The sequence below is a fragment of the Mus musculus genome, chromosome 17 (assembly GCF_000001635.26).
Source record: "Mus musculus strain C57BL/6J chromosome 17, GRCm38.p6 C57BL/6J".
Lineage (NCBI taxonomy): Eukaryota > Metazoa > Chordata > Mammalia > Rodentia > Muridae > Mus > Mus musculus.
Window position 1 is genome coordinate 9,136,191 of NC_000083.6, and position 10,117 is coordinate 9,146,307.

Sequence of the window (10,117 nt, forward strand, 5' to 3'; positions counted from 1 at the left end):
ATTAGACAGATCAAGAGGTAGTGGCAAGAAAGAATTTTCTTTTTAAAATAAGAATTTGGTATATGGTACCAACAAATCTGTATGTCTCTCTATCACCTATTATCTCACTATATATCATCTATCTATCTATCTATCTGTCTGTCTGTCTGTCTGTCTGTCTATCATCTATCACTTATCTATCTATATGTCTGTCTGTCTATCTGTGTATCATCTATCTATCAACTATCTGATTCTCATCTGTTAACTCCAAATCTGGTCAGTGTTTAGTCTATGTCAATACTGTTCTCAAAGGACAGCACACCAGAGTTACAATTGTAACTTCCTCTACAGATAGGAAGGCTCTATTTCTGACATTCACTCAGAAGGAGGAGATACTGTATCATTAGGTCTGTGCTTTGGCAAATATATCCCATGTGGGTTCAAAGGATGAGGCTGGGTAAATGGGTCACTCAAAGGTGAATCTCACTAAACCTGCAGGGGTGTGTGGGTCTGAGCAGCATGACACACATCTGAAAAGGAGAAGATGGGAGAGAGGTGGGATGGGAAACAATTTACATTATTTGGCAAAAGACAAGCATTAACTTTATGAGAAGAGAAAAAGGAACAGGGAGAGGGGAGAGGGGGGGAGGGGGTAGGGGGGAGGGGGGGAGAGGGGAGAGGGGAGAGAGGAGAGGAGAAGGGAGAGGGGAGGGGAGAGGGGAGAGGGGAGGGGAGGGAAGAGGGGAGAGGGGAGAGGGGAGAGGGGAGAGGGGAGAGGGGAGAGGGGGAAGAGGGAGACCTTTGGAGCTCAGTGATGCAGGCAGAGCAAAGTACATGGAGGCAGAGGACACTGGTCCTCTGTGGATGTCAGAGGAGCTCCACAGAGAGTGAAGAGAATGTCTACAGTGGTCAGGAAGCAAATGGATGTGTAATAGAAGCAAGATGGGCTCACCAGGCTGGCAGACATGGAAAGGAAGAGCATGTGAGGGCAACAAGGCCACAGAGCACCAATCCTCAAATTACCTCTCCAGCCACCTGAGTTCTTAGGTAAGGAAGTTGGAACAGTTGGGAGACAGTGTCTTGTTTATAGTCATGCTGTAAGTCTATTTATGATCAGACTTTTTTTTTTACATCTACAGAACTTGGGACTTCTCATGGGGATCTGCTACAGTGAACCTTACAATATATTTTTTAGTACTGTACTGTTAACTAAAAAGAGTCTTTTCATACTTTTAGGCAATGATTTCTTGTTGAGTGTGTGTAGAATGTATTTACCAGCCATGAGTCCCACAGGGTGTGTCTTCAGCCATGAATTACAAATGTGTCTTTATTTCCTAAACAAGTGTAAATCCTGAAAGGATGTACTTTTCAAAGCACAACAATATTGCATTGAATCTCACTGAAAATTTTCAGATTGATAAAAGGTTTAGCCCACAAACAGAAAATAAAGCAAGATACCAAAATATGAACAATTGTTTTTAATTCCATAAAATATTATAATTTTAACTTATTCAAATTACAATTTATGAAATATTTCTATGTGAGTAAACATAGAGTTTTAAGCATGTAATTATAAGTGGGCTGACTATTCATTAGAGGTCACATAATGTTCACTATTAAGCAATGTTCTTTTTTAGGACATGTAGTGAGACCATTGCATGACTTTTACTGGGGAGAGAAAAGCATCTAGTGTCTCTAAGTAGAGAAGACAATGAAGAGCAAAGAAAAAGACTGTCCCAGTCTCCTATGGTTTAACAATGACTTTCCAGGAGTCCCAGGGGCTAGGGTGACTAACAGGAAGCTGTACCACCAAAATGTCTCTCTCAGGCAACTGTTTATAGAGTGGCAGTTGGAACCTCAAGGGGAAAGAGCCTCCGGGGGACTTAATGAGAATCTCCGAAGTCTTGAAAGTCTGTGACTTCTTCTTTCATTCACAGGGAATGTTAACTAATTTGATCTTGTAAGGTTTATTATTATTTTCTTAATCTCCTTGTACCATGAGCCTTGGAGATCTATAACTGGGTTTCATGTAGTTCATCATGGCTATTCTTCAAGACAATGGTGATCATATCCAACTTGAAGGGCACAGAAATAAAATGGTGATACATTGTGACAATTTAAGATATACTGTTTCAACTATGGCAATTATTGTTCAAAGAGTGAGCTAAATCTAGTCATGGGATTTCACCAGGAAGTTTCTTCTCTCTTCGATAAAGTTATTTAACCAATGGGTTGGGTGATTTATGGCACAGTAAGCCAGGAAAGTCAGTTGCAAGCCAGGAGTGAAGTCCTGCATGTAGGGTCTCTTGATGCAGTGAAGATTAGCCAGCCTTGGCCAGAACAGTTTTCAGATTAGGATTGATTGCATTGTTGAAGGCAGCAGGGTCTCGTTTTCTATGACCAATTCATTACACCATGTACCTCCCTTTTGTCTGTAACATTTCTGAAGATTTATTTTCTTTTTTAATCTCCCAATACCATGTGCTTTGAAGACCTACAACTGGATTTCTTTATCTCAATCTTCATCATACAGGCAGGTCACATTCCAAAAACACAGGTAAGGAGTCCCATTCGGCAAGGCAGTCAGTCCTGAATCAGATTAATATCGAGTTGTCCTGACTATTTCAGAAGAAATTACCACTGATATCAGACCTCCAAGGAAATGACTCTGAAGTATTCAGAGAGGGGAGGAGGGGAGGGGGAGGGAGAAGGAAAGGAGGGAGGGAGGGAGGGAGGAAGGGAGGGAGGAAGGGAGGGAGGGAGAGAGGAGAGAGAGAGAGAGAGAGAGAGAGAGAGAGAGAGAGAGAGAGAGAGAGAGAGAGAGAGAATCTTGTTTTTATTAGGCTTCAAACTGAACCTGCCTTTATCATCATCAACTAGCCAAAAAATTAGCTCCTTGGGGTTGTAGCATAACTCCAAGGCCCTTTTCTCGAGGTGTATCTTAGTTCGTGGCCAAGTTATATATAAACATGGTTTTAATCTTAGCTTTCCAATATCAACAAGTCATTATGTCTTGGGAAGGTGTCTTAGTCAGGGTTTCTATTCCTGCACAAAACATCATGATCAAGAAGCAAGTTGGGGAAGAGAGGGTTTATTCAGCTCACACTTCCACATCCCTGTTTATCACTAAAGGAACTCAGGACAGAAACCCAAGCAGGTCAGGAAGCAGGAGCTGATGCAGAAGCTATGGAGGGATGTTACTTACTGGCTTGCTTCTCCTGGCTTGCTCAGCTTGCTTTCTTATAGACCCCAAGACTACCAGCCCAGGGATGGCACCACCCACAATGGGCCCTCCCACCTTGATCCCCAACTGAGAAAATGCCCCACATCTGGATCTCATGGAGGCATTTCCCCAACTGAAGCTCCTTTCTCTGTGATAACTCCAGCTGTGTCAAGTTGACACACAGAACCCTCCAGTACAAAAAGTAATAAACCAGAGGCTTAGTCTGCTTGTGGTAGGGAAGCTAAAGGTTGTCTCCCACCAGACATTGCCGTTATCTTGGTGTTAAATTTTTGACTTAAGACTGAGAAGGGCGCTGAGATAAAAGACTGTTACAACCCAGGACAAGAGAATGTGAGTTTTTCAAGACAGTCACCAAAAAGGGTTTCTATTGCTGAATCTATCATGGTCTACATGACAGGAGCTGTGTTCACCAATCCTCTAGGCTCCTTCTGTTCTGCAAATGGTTCTAAAATGGTAACCCTACCTAAGGAAAGTGTAAGTGCTCCCCTCCCCCAGGTCCCACGCTAAGTGCTGTCCTGAGCACTCACAGCCCACAAAAGGTAGAAGAGTGAATTTCTTTCTGTTTGTGACTCCCAGGTAACAGGAAACGTGAGGCGATAAGGGGAGTATCAAGTCAGTTTATACTACAGAAGACTTGAATGGGCAAAGCTAAATAAATGTCATAGAACATGCAAAAAGGGCAATATTCACTGAAAACGAACAAAGGAGTGTTTTGGGGTTGGTTTTTTTTTTAATTTTAGACCATTTTTATTTTAGAACAATTTCAAGTACATAAATGAAGATGTAGAAATTTCCCATAAACCTACACTGTTTCCCTTCATAGCTCTACCTTAGGTAATATGATATTTGTTTCAGTGGGGTGCTTTGAATGAGAATGCCCCCCCCCCCACCGGGCTTATATGTTTGAATTCTTGGTCCCTAATTGATGGAATTGTTTGGGAAGGATTAGGATGTGTGGCCTTGTTGGAGGCGGTGTATCAATGAGGGGGGAGATTTGAGGTTTTAGAAGCACACACCATTCCCCATTAGCTTTCTCTATGTGCCGTGTGCTTGTGAGTAAGAATGTGAGCTCTCAGCTATTGCTTCAGCACCATGCCTTCCATGTGTGCTGCCATGCTTCCCACCATGATGGTCATTGATTCTAATTCTCTGAAACCATAATCCCCCAAAAAACCTCTCCTTCTATAAGGTTGCCTTGGTCATGGTGTCTCATCACAGAGGTAGGAAAGCAACTAAGACCATCAGTTAATAAATCACTACAGATCCAGGATTATTACCTAAAACTCATAATTTTCAGGATGTCTTAGCCACTCCAAGTGTCTTCTTCTTGGGGCTCCATCAAGACACATTTGATTCAGTCATCAGGTCTTCCCAGGATCCTCTTGGCTGGGATCATCTCTTAATATTTTATTCTCTTTTTTTGTAGTATTTTTTGAAGAGTGCTGGGTTGGCATTTGGTAGATTGCTTCTTTCCTTGGACTTGTCTGGTTTTTCGAATAAGTCTTGATGTTTGACGGAGAGCCATGGATGTGTAGCAACAATGTTATTATGCATCACAAGATGCACTCCACTGGCATGACCTCACATTGGTGCTGTCCTTGGCCTCAAGGCTGAGGCACTTACTATTAAGTTTCTCCACAGTGAAGTTACTCTTTTGTTATGTTCTGTAAGCTTTGGAAGAAGCTGGGTCCATGTCGAATCCTCTAAAATGAAATCCTACCTGATGAAGTTCCAATTCATATTTGTAGTCTAGCCTAATTAATGCAAATTACAACTGCTTGGTCATAAATGGTTGTAAATAGTTTATCGTTAGCATAACTAATGAAGTACTGGTTCCCTTCTTCACTGATAATAATTAACCTCATTTGCTCTTTTCTCAAATGAGAGCCAAGTTTCTTCAAGAAGTAGGAAAAGCCAAAGGAGTATGTCCTTGAGCTGGTAAATTCTTTTTATAGGCAGTTATTTTTGCTCAAAGTGCTTTGTAGATGGGGAAATTGTGTCATTGTCTGTAATGAGTTTGCTCATTTTTCTGTTTTTTTTTTAATATAGAACAATTCTCACAAAGCTTAAAATAATTCAATTTTTGTGCATTCAGTGTAAAGTTGACATTTGTTGATAATTGACATGAAGAAGTTATTTAGAGCCAAAAGCTGTGAGCCATCTCTTTCCCGTTACCGAGGATCGCCTGCCCCCTTCATGGAGGCAAATTTACTGGTCTTGGTCTACAGAGTGTATTTACCACACAGACTATCCCTGTAATATGTAGTGGACATAAACCTTGAGAAATGACTCCATGGTCAGAGTAAGACCAGTGGTTCTATACACATATGAGATGGGAAGTTTTAGGGACAATCAGTGGCACATAAAGGAGATACCAGCAGCTGTCACGCCCTGCCTAATCTGAGCAGGAGATTTCCTGCGTGTAAACTGGAATGAAAGCAACCAATCAAATTTCTACAACCACTCTTGCCTTTATATTTCAAAGCCTTTTTTTTTTTTAGACACTAGATGGTGATTTGTTTAAAATAGACAGCATATATAAAGAAACTGTTTTGGTGACACTTTAGTGAATTTATATCCTATATTGATAAGTGCAATGGTTTAGATCTTTAATAACTCCCTAAGACCCAGACATTAATTTTTTGTCACCAGGCCTTGGCATGATTCAGAAGTGGCAGAACCTTTCAGAGATGCAGCCTAGCTAGGAGGCTAGCTCTTCTCCTGGCCTGCTGGCTGTCCTCAGGTAGACAAGCCACCCTCCTCTGTCACAGGTCCAAATGCACAGTGACAGTGTTCAAGGTGCACAACAGAGCCATGTGACCAAGGACTGAAACCTCTGATAGTGTAAGCCTTCTTGAAAGCTGACTGGCTCAGGTATTCTGCCAAGGTCATGGGAAGCCAACTAACCGAGCAAGTCCACATACCAACAAGTTGCCTCTTGGAATGAGGGGAAGTAAAAGATGGTTGTGGTGGGCAGGGATGGGGATTGGGGAGTGGGGGTAGGCAGGTTTGTGTGTCCTACTGAGTGCTGGCAACAATGTTTCCCACAGGGAGGAAGTCCTACTGAGTGCTGACAGGCAACAAGAACATTATTCTCACCCACACAACAACAACGCTGGCCAAGATGCAAATGAATGTCAAATCCATTGGTGTTCTGAAGCCACGGGCAAAATAATATCATAAACCTTAGAAGTATAAGCCTCCTGGAGGGCTTGTCGCCACCTCTCTGCTTCCTGAAAAAAGCAGTTGTGAAGTCAGCTGTAGGGAAAATGCAGGGATTCTTGATGACTAACCCAAAGATGAGTGTGGGTTAGACTTAGAGAGTATGGCTTCCCTGTAGACAACAGGTATAGGTCAGGTTTGTGTATAACTGCAGACTTTTCCTTGGAAATTATTAGACTTCTGACTTATGGAATGCTCTCAGGGTTCCAAGAAAGCCTCTTGTTGGTCCTCTGGAGAAGCATATGGCTGGCACCTGCAGTCTGTCTAGAGCCACTTACCTCATCTGACTCAGGAGTAAAACTAGGGGCAGAGACAATGGCACTGTAGGCTGAAGGCATCTGCATCTTGCTTTCTAGATGACTGACTTTCTGTAGAAAGTCTAAATGCTTTTAGCACATGGAGTTCTTAAAACCCCTTCTAACAGGTCTAGTGTGGAGTTTTAGCATCTCCAGGTCCTAACTAGCACTCTGTGCCATTTTTACAACCTGACCCTCTGTAGTTCTATTGGTAGGGTTTGTATGTATGTATGTATGTATGTATGTATGTATGCATGTATGTATGTACGTATATCTGCACCACTTTGACACTCAAGAGTCTAGAGCAGCAGGCTTTCGCTGCCTGGTTGTGCAGGGTTCATGATACAGCTGCTAGCAGGGCTGTGGGCTGATACACCTTCAGTTCATGGCCTCCACCCTCCTAGACACATCTTCACACCTACTTGTCTACAATCCGGTGGCCTCAGCCTTTGCTAGGAGGACTATGGGGTCACATTTGGGCCCCACTCAACTAACTCAAGCTGTGCCTCCATCTAAAATTCCCCAGTGTTCTCAGATCTGTAAGTCCCTGTGACACTGTGAGTTCTCACCGTAGTTTAGGGGCTAGGGTGTGGACGCTCTGGGACCAGAATTCATCATGTCCCCCCATGTGCTCCAAGTCACTCCTTCTCCCTTTTTCTTTGCTTTTTACTCCTAAGACACTCTCTCAGCACTCATATTTTCTCAGCCAATTCATGTTTTGGCCTCAGAAAAGTCTTATTTTGAGCTGTTTCCAATTTCGCTTCCCGTTATCCATACATATAGACATGTCCCCTTAAGAAGGTTTTCAGAAAAAGAGAGAGCACAATAAATAAATAATGAGAAAGGAAGGGAGGGAGGGAGGGAGGGAGGGAGGGAGGGAGGGAGGGAGGGAGAGGAGGGAGGGAGGGAGAGGAGAGAAGGAAGGAGGGGGGAAGGGAAGTAAAGGAGGGAGGGAAGAGGGAGGAGGGTGAGAACAGCCCCTCCTCCAGCACTTGTCTTTCCTTTCTGTCACTAACATCTCCTGAGAAAAGAGAGGAGGGGAAAGAGGGGAGAAGCTTCCAGCCCCTCTGTGCCAATGGAAGTGTTGCATCTGAAAGCAAACCAATGGCTGCCCTGGTCAGCTGACATTGGCTTCAAGGGTAGAAACAGAATAGTGACTGGGACCTCCCAGGCTGTTCCAATGATGCCTAGCATGGGAGTCCACACTACGCTGTTCTTTGCTGTTTCACAGATGGACAGAGAAGATGCCAGGGTCCTTTATTGTTCCCTGTACCTATTATCTTGCCCCACTATGGGATGAGTTGTGATAGAGCCCACGGTGACTGAGTGGGAAACTCGTCTCTCTTCTCTTTAAATCTGAGGGATGCAGGGTTCCGAAGCACTCACTGTTCAACTTTCATGAACAGCGGTGGATTGGCCTCTACTTGACGATTTTGTCCAGGGATGTGCAAACCTGACCTCAATGAGGACATTGATTTTGCTCTCATATTGTCTCAGGGAGCTCATTGGGGGCATTTCACTGTAGAGTCAGGTCTGCATGGAGAGCCATTGGACCATTTTATGAGAGGCAGTATAAGCAGGTTTCCTAGCTCCCAGCCTCTACACATCACAGGTGACTGAGGGGCAGGGCAGATCCGGGTTGGAGTTATCCCCGATCATCAGTACTTTCTGATAGGCAGTAAGCCATCCTGCATCCTTTGTTGTGGACTCAGTTCTCAGGGAACAAACATACCCAGGGACATGGGCATCTGCTTTTCTTGGCTTGGGGGCTAAATGGTGACAGTGGTACAGGAGATCAACAGGCTCCAGTTTGGCAGACATGAGCTTCACGCCCCACACCACTGAGAAATGATTTGGACTGAGCAGCGATAGCTGATGATGACTGTGTATATATTTTCCAAATTAAGGACAAATGGGGGCTCTATGTTTTAACTTAGATTTTCCTAAATTAATGATAACTTGTGATATATTAAATTCAAAAGCTTTTCTGGAAGGAAAAGTAATAAAATTTTAAAAAAATGTAATTTTTCTCCTGTGCCTGCCTCTAAATTTCAGCAGAAGTACAAAATTCATTAGTAACATACCAGTTCTCTATTTAGGTGAGTTCACAGAAGGCCAGAGTGGGTCTCATCCTGGGACCTAAAGGCCTCATGGTTAAACATCTTATTCACTTTAATCTTTGTTCTGATTCATCTGAGAAGCATCTATTATTTGAAAAATATGCATAGAATAATTAAAAACTATAAAATGTTGCAGTATTTATCTTATGGAATTTTAAACACAGTTCTACATATTTATTCATCACTATATAAAACTTGGTGTGTTGCTCACACATATAAGGAGTATGTATGCAGGTCTATGACATTTGCCAGGAGTGTTATGGTTACTTGTCAACTTGACTCAAGTTAGAGTCATCCAGGAAGAGTGAACCTCATTTGAGAAAATGCCTCCATTGGAATGGCCTGTGGGGGCATTCTTTTGATTGACTATTGATGTGGGAGGGGCCAGAGAAGCAAGCTGAGCAAGCCCATAAGTAGCACTCTTCCATGGCCTCTGTCTTAGCTCCTGCCTCCAGGTTTCTGCCTTGCTTGAGTTCCTGCCCAGACCCATAAATGATGACCTGTGAATTAGACATGTGAGCCAAAGGAGCCCTTTCCTCCCCAGGTTGCCTTTGGTCATGGTGTTTTATCACAGCAATTGATACCTAATCATGACAGGTGCTGTGGTAAGTGGCTTCAACTGTTGACTCTGGACAAACTGGAATCACCTGAGAACATCCTCTTCCTCCTGTAGTCCTGCGGGCATGTCTATGGGGCGTTGTTTTGTGTGCCTTAATTGATGGGGGAGGGAAGATGGACCTTAAATGCAGGTGGTGCCCTCTAGTGACCACTCAGGGGAAAGAACACAGAGGAAGGAATACTTTACTCTCAGTGGCAAGTCCATCTGTCTTCTTGTTGTAGTTGCTGGTTATTTCTCTGATGCTTGAACTAGCTCCTTCGGACATTTGAACTAGGACCAGTGGCTCTTCAGGAAAGTCACATGCTTTTCCTGTCAGAAAGGACCATTGTGGTACCAAGCCTCGTGGATTGAGCAACTAGTGAGTTCTGGGCTTCTCTGGGTATGAGGCAACCACTTTGGATTACACCAACTATATTGAGTAAGTCAACCTAACGAATTCTCCTTTAAGAATTTAAGTATTTACTGCTTTTTTTTTTTCTGTTCCTCGAGAGAACCCTGACTAACACAGGTGTTTATTATATTGTAAAATTGCATGGAATTGTGTGAAACCTCTAAGACATTCTATGTTCTCCCTTTCTCCTGTCCTTCCTCCTCCTCCTTTGTTATCTTGGCATCAGTGCAGCACACATTCACCAGG